At 44.2% G+C, this 11,813-nt stretch overlaps 1 pseudogene; it reads left to right on the forward strand.

Moving 5' to 3' along the window:
- Positions 1–3,078: 3,078 nt before the first annotated feature.
- LOC117694899 (SNW domain-containing protein 1 pseudogene) lies at positions 3,079–11,425 on the forward strand (annotated as a pseudogene).
- Positions 11,426–11,813: the final 388 nt, after the last annotated feature.

The raw sequence follows: 11,813 nt of genomic DNA on the forward strand, positions 1-11,813 counted from the left end.
CTTTGTCATTGAGATGCATCTCCTGTATGCAGCAAAATGTTGGGTTCTGTTCAGGTATCCAGTTCAATAGTCTTATGTCTCTTTATTTTGCAATTGAATCCATTGATTTTAAGAGATATTAAGGAGAAGTGATTGTTGCTTCCTGTTATTTTGTTATTAGAGGAAGAGTTATGTATGTGTGGCTATCTTCTTTGGGTTTGTTGGAAGAAGATTACTTTCTTGATTTTCTAGGGCATAATTTCCCTTCTTGTGTTAGTGGCTTCCCTCTATTATCCTTTGTAGGGCTGGATTTGTGGAAAGATATTGCATAAATTTGGTTTTGTCATGGAATATCTTGGTTTCTCCATCTATGATTATTGAGCATTTTGCAGGGTAGTAACCTAGACTGGCATTTGTGTTCTCTTAGTGTCTGTATGATATCTGTCTAGGCTCTTCTGGCTTTTATAGTGTCTGGTGAGAAGTTTGGTGTAATTCTGATAGTCTGCTTTTGTAAGTTTTTTGACCATTGTTTCTTACTGCTTTTAATATTATTTCTTTGTTTTTTGCATTTGTTGTTTTGCTTATTATACAACAGAAGGTATTTCTTTGCCGATTCAGTTAATATGGAGTTCTGTAGTCTTCTTGTATTTTCATAGGTATCTCTTTCTTAAGGTTAGGGAGTTTTTTTTTTCTATAGTTTTTGAAGATATTTACTGGCCTTTTAAGTTGGGAATCTTCACTCTCTTCTATACATATTATCCATACGTTTGGTTTTTTTCACTGTGTCTTGGATTTCCTGGATGTTATACTTTAGGAGATTTGTGCATTTTGCCTTTTCTTTAACAGTTGTGTCATTGTTTTCTGTGGTATCTTCTGCACCTGAGTTTCTCTCTTTTATCTCTTGTATTCTGTTGGTGATGCTTGTATCCATGACTCTTGATCTCTTTCCTAAGTTTTTTTTGTTTGTTTGTTTTGGTTTTTTTGTTGTTGTTTTTATCTCCAGGGTAGTCTCCCTTTGTGATTTCTTTATTGTTTCTATTTCAATGTTTAGATCCTGGATGGTTTTGTTCAATTCCTTCACCTTTTTTTTTTTTTGTATTTTCTTGTAATTCTTTAAGGGATTTTTTTATTTCCCCTTTAAGGGCTTCTAGCTGTTTTACCTGTGTTCTACGGTATTTCTTTGAGCAAGTTATTTATGTCCCTTTTAAAGTCCTCTACCATCAATATAAGAAATCATTTTAAATAAGAATCTTGCTTTTCTGGTGTCATGGAGTGTTCAGGATTTGTTATGGTGAGAAAACTAAGTTCTGATGATATCAAATAACCTTGGTTTCTGTTGCTTATGTTTTTGTGCTTGTCTTTCGCCATCTGGTTATTTCTAGTGCTTCCTTTACTCACTGTTTCTGACTAGAGCCTGTCCTTTCCTCTTATCTTGGTTGTGTCAGAACTCCTCTAGTCCAGCTATCTCTGTGTTTCTATGATTCTAAGCTCCTGGGTGTAAGAGCTCCTGGGAGTCAGGCTGCTTCTGGGATCCTGAAATCTGCTTGTGACCAAACTCCTGAGATCCTGTGAACCTATGATCCTGTGTTCTTGGTCATGTTAGAGCTCCTGGGAATCCAGCCTCCTCTGGGTTTGGAGGATTGGGTGCAGAGCTGGTGCCTTAGGACTGTTCAGGGCACTGGCACAGACCCAAAGAATCTATGTGTGCCTTTTCATTCCTGATTTTGTTAATTTGGATACCATCCTGAGATTCCACCTCACACCAGTCAGAATGGCTAAGATCAAAACCTCAGGCAACAGCAGATGCTGCTGAGGATGTAGAGAAAGAGGAACACTCCTCCATTGTTGGTGGCACTGCAAGCTGGTGAAGCCACTTTGCAAATCAATCTGGCAGTTCCTCAGAAAATTGGAAATAGTTGTATCTGAAGACCCAGCTACACCACTCCTGGACATATACCCAATTGATGCTCCAACATATAGCAAGGACATATGTTTCACTATGTTTATAGCAGCCTTATTTATAATAGACAGAAGCTGGAAAGAACCCATATGTTCCTCAATAGAGGAACAGATACAGAAAATGTGGTACATTTACACAATGAAGTACTATTCAGCTATTAAAAACAATGTATTCATAAAATTCGTAGACAAATTGATGGAACTAGAAATTATCATCCTGAGTGAGGTAACCCAGACACAAAAGAAGACACATGATATGTACTCAATGACAAGTGGATATTAGCCCATAAGCTCACAATGCCCATGATACAACCTGCAAACCGGTTATAGGGAGTTTAGGAGGAAGGAAGGAAAGAGAGTGGATGTTTCTGTCCAGCACTGAGAGGGGAAAGGGATGATCACTGGAGGGAGGGGGAGGGGGGGCCTAGGATGGAGAGCAGACAGGGAGGAAGTAAGGGGGCACAGGATCAAGTAATGGAGGGGATGGGAGAGAGGTACAAAGGATCAAGAAGTCTAATAAAATTATGTAGCAGTTGAGGATAGGGAACTGGAGGTAGCTACTGGAAGTTCTCAGACACCAAGGAAGCCAGAGCCTCCCATGTCCCAAAGGGGAAAACTTTAGTCAATATGTACCTAGTAAAGGAGAGATAAAACCTGTAAAAACCACCTTCAGTAGATAAGCACATCCACCATTTGAGGGATGGTACCACCCACCCATCTCCATGCTTTTAATCTAAAAATGTTCCTGTCCAATGGAAAGACAGGGCCATCTGGTGAATGCTTCACCTGGGGATCCATCTTGTCTGCAGACACAAAACTGTGACACTGTTGTCATTGCCAAGAGGTAGTTGTTGACAGGAACCTTGTGTGGCTGTTCCTTGGGAGGTTCTGCCAGCAACTGTTCAGTGCAGATGTGAATTCTTGGAGCCAACCTTTAGACTGAACTTGGAGTTGCAGGTAGAGCTCACGGACCTTGGTGGAGAAGCTGGCATAAGCACTGGAGGAGCAGAGAGGGGATTATAATCCCAAAGGAAGAACAATGTCAGCTGGCTTAACCACCCAGGGCTCCCAAAGACTAGACCACCAACCAAGGAGTGTACAAGGAGTGATCCAAGGTTCCAGATATATATGTCACAGAGGATGGCCTTGTCTGACATCCATGGGAGGGGAGGCCCTTGGTCTTGTGGAGGTTTGATAGCCTTGTAGGAGGTAGTAACAAGAAAGGTTGCTATGGCCATGCCAGTTCATGAAACTGACAAGCTGGCTCATGCCCAGTATATCTGCTACACACCATCTTAGCAAGGAGGGACATTCAATTCTTGAGCTAAACAGATGGTTATTCGAATGGTAGAAATGCAGAGAGACACATTGGAGCCTCTAAGATGCAAAATTATTAAGAAAATTCCCCAGGGACCACCTTCTACTCTGGCACCTGTAATGTACTCTCCTACTCAAGAAGCCTGTTAAAAAAACAGCAGGGGTGGAAGATCAAGCCATGTATATCCAACTGGAAAAACTCAAAGGGTTATAAGATTCCAATGGATAAACAAGTGGCTGCTAATGAAGGATGACTGCAAGTTATACATATAAATGAAGATTTTGCCAAACTGGTTGATCAGAAGACACATGAAGCTGTGGAAATGCTAGCACAATTGGAGAAAAAGATGGCTCAAAAAGAAAAGGAGAAACATGAAGAGAAACTTAGAAAAATGGCCCAGAAAGCCAGAGAAAGGAGAGCTGGGATGAAACCCCATGTGGAAAAAGATGATGGAAAGGCCCGTGAAAGCGATGAAATCTGTCATGACAGGGGAAAAGAGAGAGAGCACGACCAGAACCTTTCCAGGGCAGCTCCCGATGAGAGATAAAAGCGACAGAGAAATGAAAATTGTGATACCAGTGAAGTCATTGCTCTTGGTGTGCCCAATTATCAAACTTCCAATGAAGTCCAGTATGACCAAAGGTTCTTCAACCAGTCCAAGGGTGTGTGGATAGTGGGTTTTCAGGTGGAGATAAAATTTACAATCTTTATGATCAGGGCTAAAGAGGTGTTAAAGTTGTGGCTCAGAGTATCTACAGGTCCAGTAAAATTCTGGATGGCATGTGCAGTGATGACCTCAGAACCAGGATAAAGACTAACAGATTTGTTCCTTGTAGTGAGCCTCTGTTTCAGTGGCTGCACACGTGCATTTTCCAAGATGGCGCTGGCTGCATGGTTCCCCAGCAGTAAACAATCATTCTGCGCAGCTGCTAGGCAGAAAGAGCACCAAGCCACTGGCCTATCCCGAGGCGTAATATTGGGTAGTGAGCGAACAGCCATTCAGAAGTGAATACGTCACTCTAGGGTGTATTTAAGGGATCCTCTTCCGGTTTCTTGGGTCTTTCCGCTTTATCGTATGGAGTAGTAAAAAGTTCCTCGTGGCAGTAAACCCGACTATCGCCTCCTGTCTTTATTCGCGGGCGAAAAGGGATTTTGGGGGCGCGCGTTACATCTGGTGCCGAAACCCGGGTAATTTTAAGGCACTGCGGGAGACCACCCAAGTTTGGGGACGGATTAAAAACTGCGGAACGCGAGGTGCATCTTGGAAGGTATGCTTGGCGTGGAGACCTTTGTTGCGACCGAATTTTCATTCACTGCCGCTGCTGTAGTAGCTGGCCTTGTGTGGTTTTCGTTGGCAGTCTATTTTTGTTGTGAGGAACTAGCTCGAGGCACAGCTAATAGGGCGAGTGGAGAGGTTTCAAAAAAGGTCTGCTCTAAGCTATCAGAACCAGGATGTGGCAACAGGTGCTCAGCCATAGGGTTGAGAAAAGAGAAACAGACGAAGAAGTCTAGAGAGAGACTGGCCAGAGAGTTTGGTTATAGGAAAGAATGTTCAGGAGGAATACAGGCCACTGCAGGGCCTGTTAAAGCTACGAAACCTTCACCGGCTGGTGAAGAGAAGCGGGAACCCCCGCACCCAATTAAGGAGCCTGCTTCCATACACCTTAGCAGCTCCGAGGAAGATCTAACACAAGGAGAGGAAGAGGGCCTGGGACAGGAACCAGCGGCCTGTACTAAGGCTGGTGGTTCCAAAGTAAGACTAAGAAAGCCTTTGAATTCCTCAGCCCCACCCTTGCCTCCGACTTATGATTCGGGCGGAGGCCTTAACTCATTCCTCAGTCCGGCAGATCAGAGGCAGCTACAGCTTGCATTTCCGGTCTTTGAAGCGGCAGAAGGCGCCCGCGTTTATGCTCCCGTAGATTATAGACAGGTCAAAAAATTAGCGGAAGCAGTGCGCGCATATGGAATTGGAGCTAACTTTACTGTAGCCCAAGTAGAGAGGTTAGCTACAGCCACCATGACTCCAGGATATTGGCAGAACACAGTGAAGGCGGTACTTAACAATATGGGCCAATACCTAGAGTGGAAGGCCTTGTGGCATGAGGCGTTACAAGCACAAGCTAGGATTAATGCAAATACTGAGGGACAGGAATTATGGACTTTTGATATGCTAGCGGGAGTTGGCGCACACGCGAATGACCAGACCGCTCATCCTTGGCAGGTCTACGCGCAGACAGCAGCAGCTGCGATAAAGGCGTGGAAGTCCCTCCCTAGGAAGGAAGGCAGTAACCTTTATTTGTCCAAGATAATTCAGACAGCTAATGAGTCGTTCTCTGACTTTGTGGCGCAATGACCGAGGCAGCGGGTAGAATCTTTGGGGATCCAGAACAGTCGATGCCGCTAATAGAACAGATGGTTTTTGAAAACGCCACGGCGGAATGCCGCGCCGCTATTGCTCCGCGGAGAGCTAAGGGGTTACAAGATTGGTTAAGAGTGTGCCGAGGATTGGGAGGTCCCCTTACTAATGCAGGGCTCGCGGCAGCGAACTTAGAAATGGCGGCAATGCTGCTTAAGGGTCAGAATCGTGGAACCTTCCCTTCAAAACATATGGCCCGGTGCTATGCCTGTGGGAAGGCCGGACATAGAAAAAGGGAGTGCCCAAATAATCAAATACCAACGAAACTGTGTACTAGGTGTGGAAAAGGCTATCATTTGGCTCAAAATTGCCGTTCTGTTAGAGATATAAAAGGTCAAATTCTACCCCCAAATCTCTCAGCCATTAAGGAGGAAAATTTTTCAAAAAACGGATATGCGGGCCCGAGATCCCAGGGCCCCAAAAGATATGGGACACTGCGGAACACTCAGGGGACTCTTTTCGCTGCAGAGCCACAAGGGGCTCCGCAGGACCGGACCTGTGCTCCACCTCCCGAGTCTTATTAATGCCACACATGGGGGTGCAGCCGATCCCGGTCGATTACAGAGGCCCCCTGCCAGAGAGAAGCGTTGGTCTTATATTAGGCCGTTCCTCTCTCACCTTAAAAGGGCTTGTGGTACACCCCGGTGTAATAGATCAGGATTATACCGGAGAACTTCAAGTTCTCTGTGCTAGTCCACAAGGTGTATTCTCTATCTCCCCTGGAGACAGGATCGCTCAATTGGTTGTCCTTCCAAGCTTACATGATTGTTTTCCATCCACTGAGAAGCTTAGAGGTTCTCAGGGGCTTGGTTCCTCAGGAACTGACTTCGCTCATCTGGTGGTTGATTTTAAAACTAGACCCACCTTACAGTTAGCAATAGAGGGGAAGAAATTTACCGGAATTCTGGACTCAGGAGCGGATAAAAGTATCATTCCCGCTAATTGGTGGCCTAAGGCATGGCCTATAGAGAAATCATCTCACTCCCTACAAGGATTGGGATATGAAGCCAGCCCTGCAGTCAGCTCCCGCTCGTTGACTTGGAAGGCAACAGAGGGTCAGACAGGAAGTTTTATACCTTATGTGCTTCCCCTCCCCGTCAACCTCTGGGGAAGGGACATTTTACAGGGCCTAGGGCTAGTTCTGACCAGTGAATACTCCCCACAAGCTGTAAACATTATGAAAAGCATGGGATTTAAAGAAGGGAAAGGTCTTGGCAGGAACGAACAAGGAAGGTTAGATCCTGTCTCACACGAATCAAACGCAGGAAGACAAGGACTGGGTTTTTCCTAGTTGCCACTGAGGGCTCAATGCCCATACCCTGGCTCACAGAGGAGGCCATCTGGGTTCCTCAGTGGTCATTATCCTCTGAGAAATTGGAAGCTGCTACAAAACTAATTAAAGAACAAGTGCAGCTCGGTCATTTAGAACCTTCTACCTCCCCCTGGAATACACCTATATTTGTTATTAAAAAAAAAATCCAGGAAGTGGAGGCTTTTACATGATTTAAGAGCAGTCAATGCACAGATGCGACTATTTGGCTCTGTGCAACGGGGTTTGCCCCTACTCTCTGCCCTGCCTAAGCAGTGGAGAATTATAATTATAGATATTAAAGATTGTTTTTTCTCTATTCCCTTATGTCCACAAGATAGGCCAAGATTTGCGTTTACACTACCTACTGTTAATCGTTTTGAGCCTGATAAGAGATATCAGTGAAAAGTTCTGCCTCAGGGCATGGCGAACAGCCCTACCATATGTCAGCTGTATGTACAAATGGCCCTCGAGCCAATTAAGAAACAATTTCCTTCGCTGTTGCTGGCTCATTATACAGATGATATTATTATGTGTCATAAGGATTTAAGTACTTTACAGACCTCATACCCCTTATTATTAAAAACCTTAGAACAGTGGGGTCTACATGTTGCTACTGAGAAAGTTCAATTTTCAGAGATTGGTTCCTTTTTAGGGACAGTTATCTATCCAGAGAAGATAATTCCTCAGAAATTGGAGATTCGTAGAGACCATTTACATACTTTAAATGATTTTCAGAAATTATTAGGTGATATAAATTGGTTAAGACCGTTTTTAAAAATTCCCTCGGCCGAGCTGAAACCTTTATTTGATATTTTAGAAGGGGATGCTCATATTTCCTCACCGAGGGCCTTAACACCAGCTGCGAGCCGTGCTTTGCAAATAGTAGAAAACGCTTTGCAAGATGCCCAGTTGAAACGCATAGATGAAACCAAAACCTTTGACTTATGTGTTTTTAAAACTAGACACTTACCAACTGCTGTATTATGGCAGGAGGGGCCCTTGTTATGGGTCCACCCTAATGCGTCTCCTGCAAAGATCATTGAAAGGTATCCAGATGCAGTTGCTCAGCTTGCCCTTCAAGGGCTAAAAGTGGCTATTACTCATTTTGGAAGAGAGCCTAAGGTTTTAATAGTGCCTTATACTGCCCATCAAGTCCAAATATTAACAGCGACCTCTGATGTATGGGCAGTGCTGGTTACTTCCTTCAATGGTCAAATAGATAATTATTATCCTAAGCATCCCATCTTACAATTTGCTTTAACTCAAGCTATCATATTTCCACGTATTGTGTCTCAGGAGCCGCTCCCAGATGGAATGGTAGTTTATACGGATAGGTCAAAAACAGGAATAGGTGCCTATGTGGTTAATGATAAAGTTACATCCAAACAATATCATGAAACCTCACCTCAAATTGTGGAATGCTTAGTAGTGTCAGAGGTTCTGAAAATCTTTCCAGGTCCCTTAAATATTGTTTCAGATTCCTTCTATGTGGTTAATGCAGTAAAAGCATTGGAAGTTGCTGGGTTAATTAAGACATCTAGCAGACTTGTGGAAGTTTTTCAAAAGATTCAGCTTACCCTGGCTAAGCGTAGATCCCCGGTCTTTATAACTCATATTAGGGCTCACTCAGGCTTACCGGGACCTATGTCCCGTGGTAATGACCTGGCAGATCGAGCCACAAGGTTAATTGCAATTGCCCTTTCGCCAAAGTTAGATTTGGCTAAAGCTTTTCACAAAAGGTTTCATGTGACAGCTGAGACATTAAGATGTCGATTTAACATCTCTAGAAGGGAGGCCAGAGATATTGTGACTCAATGCCAAAACTGCTGTCAATTCCTACCTGTTCCCCATACAGGAGTTAACCCTCGGGGAATCAGGCCATTACAAATCTGACAAATGGATGTTACCCACATCCCGTCCTTTGATAAATTACAATATTTGCATGTTTCTATTGATACTTGTTCTGGAGTTATATTTGCCTCTCCTTTGACCGGAGAAAAGGCGGCCCATGTTATTCAACATTGCCTCGAAGCTTGGAGTGCTTGGGGAAAGCCTAAAATCCTTAAAACGGACAATGGGCCAGCCTACACTTCTCAAAAATTTAAACAATTTTGTCGCCATATGGAAGTGACACACCTGACGGGTCTCCCTTATAACCCCCAGGGACAGGGCATCATTGAGCGTGCTCACCACACCCTTAAAACTTATTTGATGAAACAAAAGGGAGAAGTTGAGGAAGCTCTGCCCACGGTGCCACGAGCTACTATTTCTCTGGCACTTTTTACCCTCAACTTTCTGAATTTGGACAGTCAGGGCAATACAGCGGCTGATCGACATTGCCTGGAACCAACTAGGCCAAAAGAAATGGTAAAATGGAAAGATGTTTTGACTGGTCTATGGAAAGGCCCGGATCCTATTTTAATAAGATCCCGGGGAGCGGTCTGTGTGTTTCCACAGGGGGAAGACAATCCATTTTGGCTGCCAGAGCGACTGACGCGGCGACTTGCGGTTCCTGAAAAAGACCCCCGGAAGAATTCATCTGCAGACGCTCTCAGCTCCCATTTGGACTCTCCTAAATCGGGTTCCTAGTATATACAGTGAATTTAGATGATTAACCTATCTGCTTCTCAAAAACCTATGCCCTTGCCTTCTTAAAAGGTGTTGCTGCTGCTAACTTGTACCAATGTAACTCGCTTTATATTACAGTGCTGGTCTGCTTTTCTATAGGCAGGTATAATAGCCAGTTTACCACTCTGATCCCTATCCCCGTTCAGACGTCTGAGACCTTGATTTTATCCTGACAAGAAAAGAGATTTTAATATAACTGCAGCCCTTATCGCTGCTATTACCATCCCTACAAATTGCAGCTGTGACAGCTGACTCAGACATGGTTAATCAAGTTACGGCAGCTACTGTTGCTAATCAAATTTCAGAAAAAACCTCTGAGGCTTTGACCCTCCCACAGAAAGTAGATGTGTTGGTCAATCAGAGAGTCAATTCGCTCCAAGCACATCTGATACAGCTCGCAGACGTGGCTCAAATGAGCTGTGTCTCAACGACCCCATATCCAGGTATTTCACCTCTGAGATTTGTGAATGATACGTTTATTTAAAGCCATAATCTTTCTGCTTATTTAAAAGGAAAGTGGAATGGGAAGTTAGACCAGATACAGCAGTGATTGCAAGCCTGGATTTCCAGCAGATGGAACCTGCTGCCCGTGGAGATATTACTTCTTAAAAATAAAATTCTTCTGCCTTTTCTTTCTTTCTTTCTTTCTTTCTTTCTTTCTTTCTTTCTTCTTTCTTTCTTTCTTTCTTTCCAAAGAGCCGGAATAGGCCTGCGTGATACACCCCTATGATGTGAATTAGTATTCATAGATGTTGGTTTGTAAGCTCAAGCCCAGCAAAATAAGTGACAAGGTAGCTCAAAGCCTAAGCACACGCAGCCTTGGAGCAAATCATCCCTCCCTGAAATTTGACGATCTAGGCTAGAAATAGCCTATGACAGAGACCCTCTCAGTCTATGCACACCAGGGGTTTGGCCCATTGCACTGGGGTAGATGAGAGGTCTTGTCCACTCAGCCCTTGCCTAAATAACCGGTACCTGAGCAGTTAGAGGTGTTTGCGAGTGGGTACTCGACAGGGAATGTTCCACGAGTGTGGATAGATTTCCCGAAAGTATGCCTGATTGCACAAAGGTTTGATGCCAATTACCTCCTCCTGGTGGCGCCCCAGGATAGAGGCTTCCTTTCCCCGTCAAAAGGTATCGAGATTGGGTATGGGAATTAAACCCATTACAATATCTCATTTTGCACAGGGGATCAGGCTTCTGCTTTCCCTCACTGAGTTGGTGCTGCGTTCTATGGGCGAAAGGCTGTTTTATATTAATAATTTAAACAGGGAGAGATGTAGTGAGCCGCTGTTTCAGTGGCTGCACACGTGCATTTTCCAAGATGGCGCTGGCTGCATGGTTCCCCAGCAGTAAACAATCATTCTGCGCAGCTGCTAGGCAGAAAGAGCGCCAAGCCACTGGCCTATCCCGAGGCGTAATATTGGGTAGTGAGCGAACAGCCATTCAGAAGTGAATACGTCACTCTAGGGTGTATTTAAGGGATCCTCTTCCGGTTTCTTGGGTCTTTCCACTTTATCGTATGGAGTAGTAAAAAGTTCCTCGTGGCAGTAAACCCGACTATCGCCTCCTGTCTTTATTCGCGGGCGAAAAGGGATTTTGGGGGCGCGCGTTACAGTTCCTGATAGAGAATTTTCTGGTTCAGACCATAGACAGAGAGGCCGAAAAGGACAAATTCATTTTGAAGAGGATCTTTTTGGTTTGGACAAGTTTTTGAAAGAAGCAAAACAGCACCATGTTTCTAAAACACCCTCTGAAAACAGTCGCCCCCAAGGAACCTGAGCATGAAGGTAAGAAGCAGAGGAAGGAGTAAATAGGCCTCTTGAAAGTAAATCTGACATATACAGCAGAGGATTGCCTGGTCTAGACTCTGCAAGAGAAAATGCACCTACTTATAGAGAGACTTGAGATCCCAGAGAGTGGGGAGGCCTGGTGAGGTGTGGTGGTGGGGAGTGGGGACATCCTCTTTGAGACAAGGGGGAGGAGGAATGGGATGAGGAACTGTCAAAAGGGGGACCAAGAGGGGGTTAAAGACTGGACTGTAAAATACAATGTTAAAGATAATAAAAAGAAAAAAACAACAACAAAAACATGACTTTGCTTTCTTACATGCTAAGTTAATGCTCAGTTTTTCCTGAATAATGTGTTTGCCTCTGGTTATCTAGACATCCTGAAAGCCCATTTTTCCATAAGCATGTATC

Source organism: Arvicanthis niloticus, chromosome X, assembly GCF_011762505.2.
Source record: "Arvicanthis niloticus isolate mArvNil1 chromosome X, mArvNil1.pat.X, whole genome shotgun sequence".
Taxonomy (NCBI): Eukaryota; Metazoa; Chordata; class Mammalia; order Rodentia; family Muridae; genus Arvicanthis; species Arvicanthis niloticus.